Here is an 18266-nt window from a genome sequence, read left to right on the forward strand (position 1 = left end):
TGTGGCTTCGTGAAATGGTACAAGCATGGGACGCAGCCCTAAACCTCTGGGGCAGTCTAGGGGGGATCCAGCCAGCACACACAAGCTACACACCCCTCTGGAATCTCAGAAAAAAATAGTCCTCACCAAACAAGATAAGTAACTTTGTCTATCTTGCCAGCTACTCTCTCCTATCTATCTGATCCCTCCCCTCCCTGCCCCACCTGGCTTCACTAACATTGGAATTCCCTGGGCCAGAGAGTGAAGTGCACTGCCATTTTTTTTTCCTCCTTCTTCTTTCTTTTCTAACCCATCCTCCTAGTCTGAGAAAAGCAGCATTTAACAATCAAAGGAAAAATCCTTCCCTGACTTCCCTAAACTGGAACAACAATACAGAACCAGCTCAATGCAGGCATATGAGACCCACAGCCTTTGGCTTTCATCCCTACAGGGAACCAGGTGGCTATTATAATGCAAAGGCAATTCAGATAGAGATCTGATTGTAATTGTTTTAGCTGAGCAGTGGAAAGGCAAGTTTTGGAAGTCAGATACCTTTCTACCTATCAAACAGATCCCTCGCTGATCCACACCAGGGAACTGAGGGCTGAGGCTCCACCCACACCACCTAGCCACCTGCTAAAGGGGTCTGAGGATAGTGACGCCTACCAATCTATGGAGGTAAAAACATTGAGTGCCTAAGGTACACCTGCAGAGCTCACCCCCCAGAGCGCTCTAGAGAATACAACTGCCCCTACCTCACTGTCACTTGGGGGAAGGCTGTCAGTATCCTGCCTTCCTCAGACTGTGATCCCTTGCTGCTCCTAGAAACGCACATACAACCATCACCACTACTCCTCTAAGTTAATAGGTGAGAGCCTACACCACACACTAGGTGACCCATTGTCAGGACACCTGAGCTGATTCTATTCAAGAATAGTGAATGGATTCATAGGCTTATATACCTGGTAACAGCTCAGACCAGCTGGTAACAGGACATAAGTGATTCAAAAACTACAGCAATCAAGATAGCACAATCTAGTAGCCCATCTGAGTGTATTGTAACAAAACAAAACAAGAAGATAAGACTCGGTGAGCAAATATAAAAGAAAACATTCCAATATCTTATAGAAGCCTCGGAGACAGCAGTCTATATCAAATCACATAAAGAAGCAGACCATGATGGCTTCTACAAACCCCCAAATCAAAGAATCAAAATCATTCCCAGATGTAGATACATTCCTGGAATTGCCAGATGTAGAATATAAAATACTAATATACAGAATGCTTCAAGACATCAAGGATGACCTCAGAAATGAAATAAGGCAATCTACAGAAAAAGCCAAGGAACACACAGATAAAGCAGTTGAAGAAATCAAAAAGATTATTCAAGAACATAGTGAAAAATTTAATAAGCTGCAAGAATCCACAGAGAGACAGCATTCAGAAATTCAAAAGATTAACAATAAAATCACAGAATTAGACAACTCATTAGGAAGTTGGAGTAGCAGATTCGAGGAATTGGAATGCAGAGTGGGGGAGTTGGAGGATAAGGCAAATGATACCAATATATTTGAAGAAAAATCAGATAAAAGAATTAAAAAAAATGAAGAAACCTTAAGAATCATGTGGGACTCTATCAAGAAGAATAACTTGTGTGTGATTGGAGTTCCAGAACAGGGAGGGATAACAAAAAATGCAGGGAGAGTAGCTGAAGATCTGTTGGCAGAAAACTTCCCTGGCATCGTGAAAGATGAAAGGATATCTATCCAAGATGCTCCTTGAACCCCATACAAGATAGATCCCAAAAGAAAGTCACCAAGACATATTATCATCAAATTTGCCAAAACCAAAGATAAAGAGAAAATTTTAAAAGCAGCCAAGGATAAACGAAAAGTCACCTAAGAAGGAGAATCAATAAGAATAAGTTCAGACTACGCAGCAGAAACCATGCAGGCAAGAAGGCAATGGGATGACAAATATAGAGCACTGAAAGAGAAAAACTGCCAGCCAAGAATCATATACCCAGCAAAACTCTCTCTCAAATATGAAGGTGAAATTAAGACATTTACAGATAAATCCAAGCTTAGGGAATTTGCAAAAACCAAACCAAAACTACAAGAATTACTAAAGTAAATTTTTCGGTCAGACAATCAATAATATCAGATACCAAAACAACACAAGGTCACAGAACAAAACATCCTGATATCAACTCAGATAGGGAAATCACAAAGACAAAATAAGATTAACTTTTAAAAAATTGCTCAAAACAGGGAATCATTGATGTCATTATGTAAAAGATTACAATAATCAAAAAAGAGGGACTAAATACAGGAGGCATAGATCTTACATATGGAGAGGAAACCAAGTCGAAATAGGGCGATACAAGTTAGGTTTTTACTTAGTCAAATAGGTGTAAATATTAAGGTAACCACAAAGAGGTCTAACAATTCCATACTTCAAAAAAAACCCAAAATAAACATAATGACTCAGCAAAAAGAAATTCAACTACTATGAAAAGGAGGAACACACAATTTACAAAGAAAAACTTCTCAGCACAAAAAAGTAAGTGGAAAAACGAAATTGTCAACATCACACAAAAAAGGCATCAAAATGACAGCAGTAAACTCATAGTTATCTATAATTACGCTGAATGTAAATGGACTAAATGCACCAATAAAGAGACAGAGAGTGGCAGAATGGATTAAAAAAACACTATCCATCTATATGCTGCCTACATGAGACACACCTTAGACTTAGAGACACAAATAAACTAAAAGTGAAAGGATGGGAAAAAAATATATCAAGCAAACAACAGTCCAAAAAAGAGCAGGAGTGGCAATATTAATTTCTGACAAAATAGGCTTTAAAGTTAGATCCACCACAAAGGATAAAGAAGGACACTACATAATGATTAAAGGGACAATTTACCAAGAACCAGTAACCATATTAAATATTTATGCACCCAATGATAGGGCTCCAAGATACATAAAACAAACTTTAACAGAATTGAAAAGTGAGATAGACACCTGCACAATTGTAGTAGGAGATTTCAACACACCACTTTCAGTAAAGGATAGAACATCCAATAAGAAGCTCAATAGAGACATGGAAGATCTAATTGCTACAATCAACCAACTTGATCTCATAGACTTACACAGAACACTCCACCCAACAGCTGCAAAGTATACTTTCTTTTCTAGTGCACATGGAACATTCTCTAGAATAGATCACATATTAGGTCATAAAACAAGCCTTTGGAGAATCCAAAACATCGAAAAATTACAAAGCATCTTCTCAGAGCATAAGGCCATAAAAGTAGATATCAATAACAGAAAAACCAGGGAAAAGAAATCAAATACTTGGAAACTGAACAATACCCTGCTCAAAAAAGACTGGATTATGGAAGACATTAAGGAAGGAATAAAGAAATTCATAGAATTCAATGAGACTGAAAACACTTCCTATCAAAACCTTTGGGAAACAGTGAAAGCAGTGCTCAGAGATCAATTTATAACAATAAATGCACACATACATAAAGAGGAAAGAGCCAAAATCAAAGAATTGTCTCTACAACTTGAACAAATAGAAAGAGAGCAACAAAAGAAACTGTCAGGCCCCAGAAGAAACAAATAATAAAAATTAGAGCAGAGTTAAATGAATTAGAGAGCATAAAAACAATTGAAAGAGTTAACAAGGCCAAAAGCTGGTTCTTTGAAAAAATTAACCAAATTGATAAATCATTGGCCAGACTGACTAAAGAAATACAGGTACAGAAACAAATAACCCAAATAAGAAATGAGATGGGCCATATCACAACAGATCCAACTGTTAAAAGAATCATATCAGATTACTATGAAAAATTGTACTCTAACAAATTTGAAAACCTAGAAGAAATGGATGAATCCCTAGCAACATACTACCTACCTAAACTAACACAAACAGCAGTAGAACAACTAAATAGACCCATAACAAAAAAAGAGATTGAAAAGGTAATCAAAAAACTCCCAACAAAAAAAAGCCCTGGCTCGGACGGCTTCACTGCAGAGTTCTGCCACACTTTCAGAGAAGAGTTAACACCACTACTCCTGAAGGCATTTCAAAGCATAGAAAAGGATGGAATACTACCTAACTCATTCTATGAAGCCACCGTAACCCTGATACCAAAGACAGCTAAAGACAGTACAAAAAAGAAAATTACAGACCTATATCCCTCATGAACATAGATGCAAAAATCCTCAATAAAGTTCTAGCCAATAGAACTCAACAACATATGAAAAAAATAATCCACCATGACCAAGTGGGATTTATACCAGGTATGCAAGGGTGGTTCAATACTAGAAAAACAATTAATGTAATGCACCACATAAATAAAACAAAAGACAAGAACCACATGATTTTATCAATTGATGCAGAAAAGGCATTTGACAAAGTTTGACACCCATTCATGATAAAAACTCTCAGCAAAATAGGAATAGAAGGAAAACTCCTCAACATAATAAAGGGCATTTATACAAAGCCAACAGCCAACATCATCCTAAATAGAGAGAGCCTGAAAGCATTTCCCTTGAGAACGGGAGCCAGACAAGGATGCCCTTTATCATCGCTCTTATTCAACATTGTGCTGGAGGTCCTAGCCAGAGCAATTAGGCTAAACAAAGAAATAAAGGGCATCTAGATTGGCGAGGAAGAATTAAAATTATCTCTATTTGCAGATGACATGATCTTATACAAGGAAAACCCTAAGGAATCCTCCAGAAAACTACTGAAACTAATAGAAGAGTTCAGCAGAGTATCAGGTTACAAGATAAACATACAAAAACCACTTGGATTCCTCTACATCAACAAAAAGAACATTGAAGAGGAAATCACCAAATCAATACCATTCACAGTAGCCCCCAAGAAGATAAAATACTTAGGAATAAATCTTACCAAAGATGTAAAAGACCTATACAAAGAAAACTACAAAGTACTACTGCAAGAAACCAAAAGGGACCTACCTAAATGGAAAAACATACCTTGCTCATGTATAGGAAGATCTAACATTGTAAAAATGTCTATTCTACCAAAAGCCATCTATATATATAATACACTTCCAATCCACATTCCAAAGACATTTTTTAATGTGATGGAGAAACAAATCACCAACTTCATACGGAAGGGAAAGAAGCCCTGGATAAGTAAAGCATTACTGAAAAAGAAGAACAAAGTGGAAAGACTCACTCTACCTGATTTTAGAACCTATTATACCACCATAGTAGTCAAAACAGCCTGGTACTGGTACAACAGACACATAGACCAATGGAACAGAATTGAGAATCCAGATATAAATCCATGTACATACGAGCAGCTGATATTTGACAAAGGCCCAGTGTCAGTTAATTGGGGAAAAGACAGTCTTTTTAATAAATGGTGCTGACATAACAATAGCCATCTGCAAAAAAATGAAACAAGACCCATACCTCACACCATGCACAAAAACTAACTCCAAATGGATCAAAGACCTAAACATAAAATCTAAAATGATAAATCATGGAAGAAAAAATAGGGACAACTTTAGGAGCCCTAATACATGCCATAAACAGAATAGAAAACATTACTAAAAATGCTGAAGAAACCAGACAACTGAGAGCTCCTAAAAATCAAACACCTATGCTCATCTAAAGACTTTGCCAAAAGAGTAAAAAGATCACCTACAGACTGGGAAAAAATTTTCAGCTACGACATCTCTGACCAGTGCCTGATCTCTAAAGTCTACATGACTCTGCTAAAAATCAACCACAAAAAGACAAACAACCCAATTAAAAAATGGGCAAAGGATATGAACAGGCACTTCACTAAAGAAGACATTCAGGTAGCTAACAGATACATGAGGAAATGTTCTCGATCATTAGGCATTAGAGAAATGCAAATCAAAACTGCAATGAGATTCCATCTCACTCCAACAAGGCTGGCATTAATCCAAAAAACACAAAATAATAAATGTTGGAGAGGCTGTGGAGAGATTGGAACACTTGTACTCTGCTGGTGGGAACGTAAAATGGTACAACCACTTTGGAGATCAATTTAGCGCTTCCTTAAAAAGCAATCCTACTCCTCAGAATATCCTAGAGAAATAAGAGCCTTCACACAACAGATATATGCACACCCATGTTTATTACAGCACTGTTTACAATAGCAAAAAGATGGAACCAACCAATGTGCCCATCAACGGATAAATGGATAAATAAATTATGGTATATTCACACAATGAAATACTATGCATCGATAAAGAAGAGTGAGGAATCTGTGAAACATTTCATAGCATGGAGAAACCTGGAAGGCATTATGCTGAGTGAAATTAGTTGCAAAAGGACAAATATTGTATAAGACCACTATTATAAGATCTTGAGAAATAGTTTAAACTGAGAAGAACACACTCTTTTGTGGCTATGAGAGAGGGGAGGGAGAGGGGTATTTACTAAATAGATAGTAAACAAGAACTACTTTAGGTGAAGGGAAGGACAACACTCAATACAGTGGAGGTCAGCACAACTGGACTAAACCAAAGCAAAGAAGTTTCCTGAATAAATTGAATGCTTCAAAGGTCAGCAAAGCAGGGGCAGGGGTTTGGGAACCATGGTTTCAGAGGTCATCTAAGTCAATTGGCATAATAAAATCTATTAAGAAAACATTCTGCATCCCACTTTGAAGAGTGGCGTCTGGGGTCTTAAATGCTAGCAAGCAGCCATCCAAGATGCATCAATGAGTCTCAACCCACCTGGATCAAAGGAGAATGAAGAACACCAAGAACACAAGATAATAATGAGCCTAAGAGACAGAAAGGGCTACATAAACCAGAGACTACATCATCCTGAGACCAGAAGAACGAGATGGTGCCCAGCCACAACCAAAGGCTACCCTGACAGGGAACACAACAGAGAACCCCTGAGGGAGCAGGAGAACAGTGGGATGCAGACCCCAGATTTCTCATAAAAAGACCAGACTTAATGGTCTGACTGAGACTAGAAGGACCCCGGAGATCATGGCCCCCAGACCTTTTGTTGGCCCATGACAGGAACCATTCCCGAATCCAACTCTTCAGACATGGATTGGACTGGACAATGGTTGGAGAGGGATGCTGGTGAGGCACAAGCTACTTGGTTCAGGTGGACACTTGAGACTATGTTAGCATCTCCTGCCTGGAGGGGAGATGAGAGGGTAGAGGGGCTTGGAAGCTGGCAAAATGGTTACGAAAAGAGAGAGTGGAAGGAGGGAGCAGGCTGTCTCATGGGGGCGGAGAGTAATTGGGAATATGTAGCAAGGTGTATATAAGTTTTTATGTGAGAGGTTGACTTGATTTGTAAACTTTCACTTAAAGCACAATAAAAATTATTAAAAAAAATAATAAAATAAATGTATTTGATTACTGGAAAAAAAAAAAAGATTGATTTAAGACACACCCTACACTAATAAGGCCTCATCAACAAAGCAAAGGTAACCCATCGCCAAATGGGATTAAGGACAGGTATAAACCAAAACCAAACCCACTGCTGTTAAGTTGATTCCAACTCACAGCAACTCTATAGGACAGAGTGGAACTGCCCCATAGAGTTTCCAAGGAGCACCTGGCAGATTTGAACTGCCGACCTCTTGGTTAACCACTGTAGCACTTAACCACTACGCCACCAGGGTTTCCAAGGGTTAGTATTTACAACACATATTTTGCGGGGATGCAATTCAATCCATAACAGATAAGATGGACAAATTTCTAGAAAGACACAAACTATTCAAACTGATTTAAGAAGAAATAGACTATGGCCTAGAAAAGAAGTCATTCCCGGAGACCACTTCCCAGCCAAACAATAGACAAACACATAAGATAAACAATAACACCCGAGAGGAGCATACTCCTCAGAGCAATCAATTCTAAGATAAGAAGGCAAGTAGGGGTAGATAACCAGGGCGAAATAAAATGGGGGCAATCAGGACAGAAATGGGGAGAGTGCTGACACGTTGTACAGAATGAAACCAAAGTCATGAAACACTTTATGTACAAACTATCAAATGGGACATCAATTTGCTCTATAAACTTTCATCTAAAGCACAATAAAATAAAGAAATAGAACATACAAATAGACTAATAGCAAGTAAGAGATTGAATTAGGCATCAAAAGATTTCTTACAAAGAAAAGCCCAGAATCACAGTGAATATAAATGTTCTAAATGCTCCAATCAAAAGACATAAAGTGGCAGAATGGATTTTAAAAGAAAAAAAAAAAAACATGATCCAGCTATATGCTGTTTACAAGAGACACACCTTAAACCCAAGACACAAATAAATTGACAGTAAAAGAATGGAAAAAAATATTTCATGCAAATAATAATCAAAAGAGAGCTGGGGTAACAATCTTAATATTAGACAAAGTAGATTTGAAGAAAAACTGTTAGAAGAGATAAAGATGGGCATTATATAGCAATAAAAGGGCCAAGTAATCAAGAAGATTTAACAAACATAAATATATATGCACCCAACATGGGGGCACCTAAATATATAGAGCAAACACTGACGGAATTGAAGGAAGAAGTAGATACTACTACAATAATGTTTAGAGACTTCAATACACCACTTTCAATACTGGACAGAATATCTAGACAGAAGATCAATAAGGAAGCAGAGGACTTGAATGACACTATAAATGAATTAGACTTAACAGACATGCACAGAACACTCCACCCAAAAACAGTACAATGTATATTCTACCCCACTGCACATGGGTCAATCTCCTGGATAGACCACATGTTTGGTCACAAAGCCAGTCTTGATAAATTTAAAAAGATAGAGATCATACAAAGTTGTTTCTCTGATCACAACAGAGTGAAGCTAGAAATCAAAAACAAAAAAACTTGGAAATACACAAACATATGGAAATTAAACAACACACTATTAAACTACCAATGGATCAAATAAGAAAATCACAAATTTCCTAGAGTCAAACAAAGATGAAATCATAACATACCATAACTTATGGGATTCAGCGAAAATAGTACTCAGAGGGAAATTTATAGCAATAAATGTCTACATGAAGTAAGAAGATCTCAAATCAACAGCCTAACTCAACAACTCCAAGAACTAGAAAGAGAAGAGCAAACTAAGTCTAAACCTACCAGAAGAAAGAAAATAACAAAGATCAGAGCAGAAATAAATAAAACTGAAAACGGAGAAAAGGTAGAGAGAATGAGTAAAATCAGAAGTTGGTTCTTTGAAAAGATCAATAAAATTGACAAACCTTTAGTTAGACTGACAAAGAAAAGATACAAATAATCCAAATAAAAAATGAAAGAGGAGACATTACAACTGACTCGATAAAATGAAGAGAATTATGACAGAATATTATGAACAACTGTTAACTGGATAACTATGAGGAAACAGACAAATTCTTAGAAGCACACAACCTACCCAAACTGACTCAGGAGGAAATAGAAAGTCTCAACAGACTCATTACAAGTGAAGAGATTGAATCAGTGATCAAAAACCTCCCAACAACAAGAAAGCCCTTGCTCAGGCGGCTTCCCTGGGGAGTTCTACGAAACATTCAGAGAAGAATTGACATCAATACTGTTTAAATGCTTCCAAGAGATAGAAAAGGAAAGAATACTCTCTCATTCACTCTGACTCATAGCGACCGTATGTACAACTGCCTGGTCCTGCGCCATCCTTACAATAGTTTTTATGCTTGAGCCCGTCGTTGCAGCCATTGTGTCAATCCGTCTCATTGAGGATCTTCCTCATATTTGCTGACCCTCTACTTTACCAAGCATGATGTCTTTCTCCAGGGGCTGGTTCCTCCTGATAAAAATGTTCAAAGTGTGTAAGATAAAGTCTTGCCATCCTTGCTTTTAAGAAGCATTCTGGCTGTACTTCTTTCAAGACAGATTTGTTCGTTCTTCTGGCAGTCCATGGTATATTCAATATTCTTCACCAACACCATAATGCAAAGGCATCAATTCTTTGATCTTCCTTATTCATGAATACTAATTTTTCACAAATTCTTCCAAAAAATACAAGAGGTAGGAACACTTCCCACCTCATTCTATGTGACTAGCATTACCCTAATAATACTAAAATAGAACAAAATCATCACAAGAAAAGAAAACTACAGACCAATATATCTTATAAATACGGACAAAAACATTCTCAACAAAATGCAAGCAAACTGAATCCACTATCATTTTAAAAGGGTTATACAACAGGACCATGTGGAGTTTATTTTAGGAACGCAAGATTGGTTTAACATCCAAAAATCAATTAATGTAATACACTATATCAATAGAATGAAGGACAAAAACCATCTGATCATCTCAACAGATGTAAAAAAAAAAAAGCATTGAGCAAAATTCTGAATGATAAAAACACTCGACAAACTAGCAATAGAGGGAAAGTTCATCAACCTGATAAATGGCATCTATTAAAAAAAAAACAAAACCCACAGCTAACATCATACTTAATGGTGAAAACTGGATGTTTCCCCCTTAAGATCAGTAACAAGACAAAGATGTTCGCTGTCACTGCTTCTATTTAAACATTGTACTGGAGGTTCTAGTAAGGCAATCAGGCAATGGGCGGGGGCGGGGGGAAGCATCCAGGTTGGAAAGGAGTAAAGAAAATTTGGGTTGCAATTTATATTCCAAATATAAACAAATACCTTCTTCCATTATCATGAAATGTGAAATGAGGTAACCCCAAGAAAGGTAAGAATTTTCCAGCAGGCAGAAAGACATCCAAGTTAACTATCACATCCCTGCTCCTGCTTTAGTCAGGTGCAGACCTCTGCTTCTTTATATACGGACAACACCTATGGGCCCAGGGCCACCTATACTAAGCAACTTGGAAAAGAAATTGAAAACTTTCTTGACTCTGTGACCTCCCATTCTGTGACTGGCTCTAAGTATTTACCTAATATGAATCCTCCATTTCTTCCTCAAAAAAAGAGCTCCAGTTTTGTTCATGGGTCTGCTAGTCAGAGAAGATGGCCCTATCCCCAGCTCAGGGATAATCCTGACAAGTCTAAATTAGTCCTGGTAATCCCATTCCTCTTGCCAATGACTGGTGTAGGGATGGGCATGTGACCCAGTTCTGACCAGTAATAAGTGAGGGGAATTCTGTTGAGATTCTGGAAGTGGTTTCATAGCCTTGATAAGAGATGTCCTCTTCTTCCACTGCATGTTGTTATGTCCTGCCATGAAGTTGGACCTAGAGCAGGCTTCTCATGATCAGGAGGAGAGCCAATGGCAAAGCTGAAATGTTGAGAATGGCAGAGCAGAAAGGTGGAAGGAACCTGGATATGTGATGATATAATTTAGGCACAAAAATGACCCTAAACCTTCTAAATATAGGACCCCTTTTTAACATCAGAAGTCTTGTAATTTTTTGCAGAAGGAAACACAGGAAGGACAAACTGGAAAGTAATAAAATTGGTTACCTCCAGAAGGTGGATAGGGATGAGGTGGAAGGGAGAGGGTAGAGATGACATTTCTCTTAAGTTTATCTTTTTGCATAGCTTTGACTTTTGGAACAATGTTAATGTTTTACATATTCAAAAAATAGAATTAAACAAATGAGGACAAGATAAAAAAAATATGATATATAAACAGAAACAAACCTAATTTGTATAAAATGAGTAACAATCACACAGAAAAAGGAATAATTCAAGAAATTTTTGAATACAGTATTTGGGTTATATACCTCAGTCTAAAGACAACAAGAACTGCGAAGACCTCCTGTAGCTTGATTGGTGGTGATATGGGTGTAGCAGTTCTGAAACTATTTTGTGTATATTGGAGGACTAGGCAAAAAAATAAGTATATTGTTGATGTTGGGAGCCAGGATTCTGTGGAGAAAGGGAGGGAGGCAAAGAAAAACACTGAGGCATAGAACTGGAATGAGAGATTGCAGTATGAACGGATTGGCTTAAACATGCGTAATTGCCTTTTTTTCCCGTCAGCTCTGGCCACTGACAGGGCCTAAAAGCAGTGACATCCCTGAAACAATGAGCACACTTTGCATCCAGATTTTGGTTTCTAAACACTATTCCCCAAGAAAAAGACCTAGGGCTCCCTAGAGAAATTGTTTTTTCTAGGGCTAGAACAAGAAACGTAAAAGTTAAGCCTGGAATGTCTTTTTGTGCAAGAAAGTAAGGAAGTGTTAAAAAAAAAAAAAGGAAGACATGCCAAAAGGACAGAGAAGCCACCTTGAAGGGGTTCTCACTGGCCAAAATGAACATCAAAATTACTTACAGTAACAGTGTCATGGATTGAATTGCATCCCCCAAAAAATATGTGTCAATTTGGTTAGGCCATGATTCCCAGTATTGTGTGGTTGTCCTCCATTTTGTGATTGTAATTTTATGTTGAGAGAATTAGGGTGGGATTGCAACACCAGCCTCACTCAGGTCACCACCCTGATCCAAGGTAAAGGGAGTTTCCCTGGGGTGCTGCCTGCACCACCTTTTATCTCTCAAGAGGTAAAAGGAAAGGGAAGCAAGCAGAGAATTGGGGACCTCATACCACCAAGAAAGCAGCACCAGGAGCAGAGCATGTCCTTTGAGCCTGGGGTCCCTGTGTCTGAGAAGCTCCTCGACCATGGGAAGATTGAGGACAAGGACCTTCCTTCAGAGCAGATGGAGAAAGCCTTCCCCTGGAGCTGACACCTTGAATTTGGACTTTTAACCTACTAGACTGTGAGAAAATAAATTTCTCTTTGTTAAAGCCATCCACTTGTGGTATTTCTGTTACGGCAGCACTAGATGACTAAAACAAATGGCTTATATAAAATACTGAATAAAACAAAGTAATCTATGAGCTCATGCTAATATCAAAGAATAGAAGCAAATGCACACATACATAAGAGTAGGGGGAAAGGAAAGCTCTACTTTACAGCTAACTAATGTGTAGAAGGAATAATAGAGTTAGAATTAGAAAAATTGCTCATTTTGTAGCCATCACAGAAAAACCAAACCAAACCCGTTGCTGTCGAGTCGATTACGACTCATAGCGACCCTACAGGATAGAGTAGAAGTGCCTCACAGAGTTTCCAAGGAGCGCCTCGTGGATTTGAACTGCCGGCTTTTTGGTTAGCAGCCATAGCTCTTAACCACTATGCCACCAGGGTTTCCATCACGGTAATAATTTATTCAGGAAAAGTATCATCAGTAAATGCTAAAACTATCAGTTGAAATTTTTTTGAGAAACAGGATATTTACACAGTCTCAAGGTACTTCTCCCACATTATTTAATCATTACAGTAGAAAAAAGTGAAGACATCTGGCAGACACCACCTTAACCAAGTATTAAGGTTAACATTACCAATAAAGGGACAAATTGATGTCGGAAACCTCCTGAGTTGACACACTGAGGAGCATGCGGCATCATTTCTGTGGTATACCTGCCGAAATGAATAACCTGGATTGAATCCTGGGGAAACAATTAGAAACTCAACTTGACAGGTATTCTATGAAACAACTGGCCTTAAAAAATATGAATGTCAAGCAAGACAAAGAAACATTAAGGAACTGTACCATATTATAGGAGACTAAAGAAACCTGACAACTAAACAACCCTGCCTAATCCTGGATTGGAAAAATAATGGCTGTGAAATAGAGAGTTGGAAAGATTGGCAAATTTGAGCAAAAAAAAAGTATTGTCTCAATGTCAAATTTCTGGAATTTGATAATTATAGTATGATTTTGTAAAAAAAACTTTCCTAGTTCTTAGGAGATACCAGCTCAAATCTTTAGAGATGAAAGGATATGATGTTTGTAACTTACTCTCAAATGTTTCAACAATAAAATAAATAAATAAACAAAACCTATATGTGGATACCTAATGTACATCTGTGTGTATATAGTAACATATGTGTATGCATGTATATATATATTGTGTGTATATTTACAGAGAGAGAGATAGAGAATGAGGGAGACGGAGCAGGTAGCAAACGTGGCAAAATGTTAACAGTTGCTGAATCTAGGTTACACAGGAGTTCACTGTACTATTCTTGCAACTTTTCTCTAGGTTTGAACTTTTTTCAAAAAAAAAATGGTAAGTTTTGTAAGACCCTTCCTTATAAGATAGTACTTGTAGTTTGGGTATCTGTCAATTGAAAAAATACATAATGGAAGAAAGCTACTGTAAAACACGGTTACATTTTAAAATAAAATTGTATTTTATCCAGGGCTTCGAACTGATTCAAACTGGCTCAGTCATGGCCCCCAAAGCGAAACCAGAACAGACTCAGATTTTTATAGTCTGGGTGGTCTGGAACAATAATCAGAACGGGAAAAACTGGGAGTCAAAGCCCTGAAATAGGAGAGTCTGAAGAGGTGTAGTGATGCCCTTTGGAGCCTGATGTGTGAAATTGGAATATTGGCAAGACTGTGGAGAGCCACAGACGTTCAAAGTGGTGTTTGGGCATCATCTTCAAGCGGAGCACCGCTGTTGCCGGCTTTGCTTAAAATCCAGGGGCAAGAGATTTGGTTGCTATGAAATGCGTAAGCTGCCCTTGTTTTCTAAGAGGGAGATTAGGTTTCTAGCAGGGCTTCAACCCATAACTTTTCCCATTCCAGTTATCATTCCAGTTCACTCAGATTTTAAAAATTCAGGTCTGTTCTGGTTTCGCTTCCTCGGCCACAACTGAACCGGGAAGAAACGGTTTGAAGCCCTGGTTTTATCAACCATACAACACGTACATCCTGTGAAGAATACATATATGAGACATTATTTATTCAGTCTACAAACTGAGGGCTTGATGTGCTTTTAGAATTTCGACTCTTTGCAGTAAGTTCAGGACCCCAAGGTTGAGAATTACTTTTCTATCAGTCAATTGTTTTATCTTCTTCCCAGAAATAGAAAGGAGTAAACATATAGCTTTTTTCTTGGGAAAAGTCCTATAACTATCTTTTCCAACCAGGGAAAATACCCCTCAGCAACGACATTACTCACTCCACTAACTAACGTCACCTCTCAACTTTGAAGCTTGGGCTTTCTATATAAGTTAGCTCCTTAAAACATTATAGTAGGCTACCAAAAATGCACACACACACACACCCTTGCCCCACTGATTTCTGAATTTTCTTTTCTTTGAGTATTTAAAAACACCTGTCAAAGAATTACTAAGTGAAGTTCATCAAAGAACTGTATCAAAAGAGTGAAGAGACAACTTACAGACTGGGAAAAAATCTTCAGGAACCATATATCCTATAAGGATTTAAAACACAAAAATATATAATACTTCTACAACTTAACAACAAAAAGACAAATAATCCAGTAAAAAAAAATGGGCAAAGGCTAATAACACATTTAGTGCTTCTGTTCTACCCCCTAGTTCATTGCTTAGTGCCTGGGGTCTTAAAAGCTTGCAAGCTGCTATCCAAGGTACAACAACTTGTCTCTATTCATCTGGAGCAACAGAGGAAGAAGGAGAGTCAGGAATAGGAGGAGGATATGGAATATGTGGCTAACTGCCTCCCATAAACAACTGCCTCTTTTTGCCATGCTACAAGAAGAACTGGATGGTGCCCAATTGCCATTACTGAACATTTTGATCAAAGATTCCATAAAAGGATCTTGATCAAAAAGGGAAAATGCTGAACAGAATTTCAAAGTCTCATGGACTCTAGACTTTCTGGAGCCATGGAGGGTGGATGAACCCCTGAAACTATTGCCTTGAGATAATCTTTAAACCTTAAACCAAAAATATCCTCTGAAATAATCTTAAAACCAAACAATATTTTAGCTTAACTAGTAAAGGTCTACCTTGAGCATTGTGCTATTTTAAGAGCTATCTATAGGGGATCAAACTGACAACAGTGACTCAAAAGATTAGATAGGAAACTTAGGGAGTAATGAGTTTATGTCAATGGAGGAAGAACAACTCAAAAAAGAAGGGTGAGAATGGTTGCACAACTTGAAGAATGCAATCAATATCACTGAATTGTACACGTAGAAACTGTTGAACTGGTGTATGTCTTGCTGTATATATCCTCAACGCAACAAAAAAAATAAATAAAATTTATGGAAAAAAGAAAAAAAATGGGCAAAGGACATGAACAGACACTTCATCAAAGAAGATATTAAAGCAGCCAACAAACACATGAAAAGTTGCTCACAATGATTAGCCGTTGTTGTTGTTGTTGCTGTTGTGTGCCGGCAAGTCCATTCTGACTGATAGAAACCCTATAGGACAGAGTAAAACTGCCCTATAGGGTTTCCTAAGCTGTGATCTTTACAGAAATAGATTGCCAGGTCTTTTCTCCTGCAGAGCCGACAGTGGGTTTAAACTGCCAACCTTTCAGTTAGAAGTGAGCACTTAACACCACCAGGGCTTCTTTCATAATTCACTAAACTCATTGCCATCAAGTCAATTCTGAGTCATAGAGACCCTATAGGGCAGGGTAGAACTGCTTCATAGTGTTTCCAAGGTTGTAAACTTTTGTGGAAGCAGATTGGCACGTGTCTCTCCCATGGAGTGGCTGGTGAGTTCAACAGATTAGGAGAAAATTTGGGAGAACTATATATCCAATAGAAGGAGCCTCAGTGGCACAGTGGCTAAGTGCTCAGCTGCTAACCAAAAGGTCAGTGGCTCAAACCCACCAGCGGCTCCATGGGAGAAAGTCGTGGCAGCCTACTTCCATAAAGATTACAGCCTTGGAAACCCTATGCAGCAGTTCTGTTCTGTCCTATAGGGTCACTATGAGTCAGAACTGACTCAATGGCAACAGATTTGGGTTTTTGGGCGTTTTATATATCCAATAAGGGTCTAATATCCCTTTTTAAAAAATTTTTTTATCCAAAGTATATAAAGTAGTTCTACAACTTAACAACAAAAAGACAAACAGTGCAATCAAAAAATGGGCAAAGAACTTGGACAGTTCACCAAAGAGGATATTCAAATGATCAATAAGGACAAGAAAAGGTGCTCAACGGCTATTAGGGAAATGCAAATCAAAACCACAATGAGATACAACCTCATTTCCATTAGAGTGACAATGATCAAAATATGGAAAACAATAGGTGTTGATGAGGTCATAGAGAAACAGGAAATTTCATCCGTTGCTGGTGGGAATGTAAAATGGTACGGCTGCTGTGTAAAACAGTTTGTTGGTCCTCAAAAAGTTGAACGTGGAATTACCTATGATCCATCTATTCCACTCTTATGTACATACCCAAGAGTCTAGAAAAAGGCAACACAAACAAACACATGTAGGCCAATGTTCACTGCAGCACTATTCACAATAGCCAAAAGGTGGGAACAGCCTATCTATCCATCAATGGATGAATGGATAAACAAAAAGTAGTATATACACACAATGGAATATCCCTCAGCCATAAAATGAAATGAAGCCCTGATAAATGCCACAACATGGGTGAACCTTAAAAACATTATTCTGAGCAAAATTAATCAGTTGCAGAAGGACAAATACTGTATGATCTCATGTATATGAAATAAGCAAACATATTGAAACCTAAAATTATTAGTGGTTACCAAGGGTGAAAGGGGGGGCAGGTTTTCCTTAGAGGGCATTGAGTTTATGTTAATGGTGGTGGAATAATCTGGAAAAGGATAGCAAGAATGATTGCACAATTTAAAGAATGTAATCGATGTCACTGAATTACACATGCAGAAATTGTTGTGCTGGTATATATTTTGTCATGTATATTCTTACCACGAGAAAAAATAAAATAAATCATCCATCCAGAAAAAAAATACTAAGTGAATTTAATGTATGGCAAACATAAATAATATAACAATGGGGGAAGAAAATGCTAGCTTATGAATGTGTTGGGACCAGTTGATAACAGCTTTAAGAAAAATGAACTTGTATGTATATAGTATTCCACATATCCTAAAGTGTTCATGGCTAAATCATATATTAAAAAATAAAAAATTGGTACAGCCTCTCTGGAAAACAGTTTTTCAGTTTCTTACAAAACTAAACATGGGCTTACTATAGAACCCAGCAATTCAGCATTTATCCCAGGGAAGTGAAAACTTAGGTCCACAGAAATGTTCGTAGCAGCTTTATTTGTAATAGTCAAAAAGTGGAAATAACCCAAACATCCTCCGATGGATGAAAGGTTAAAGAACCTGTGGCACATTCAGACCGTGGACTACTACTCAGTGATAAAAAGGAGCAAACTATTGATACACGCAACAACTTGGATGGATCTCAAGGGAATTATGCTCAGTGAAAAAAGCCAGTCTCAAAAGGTTACATGCTGTATGATTCCACTTATATAACATTCTCGAAACAACA

The sequence above is a fragment of the Elephas maximus genome, chromosome 12 (genome assembly GCF_024166365.1).
Source record: "Elephas maximus indicus isolate mEleMax1 chromosome 12, mEleMax1 primary haplotype, whole genome shotgun sequence".
Classification (NCBI taxonomy): Eukaryota; Metazoa; Chordata; class Mammalia; order Proboscidea; family Elephantidae; genus Elephas; species Elephas maximus.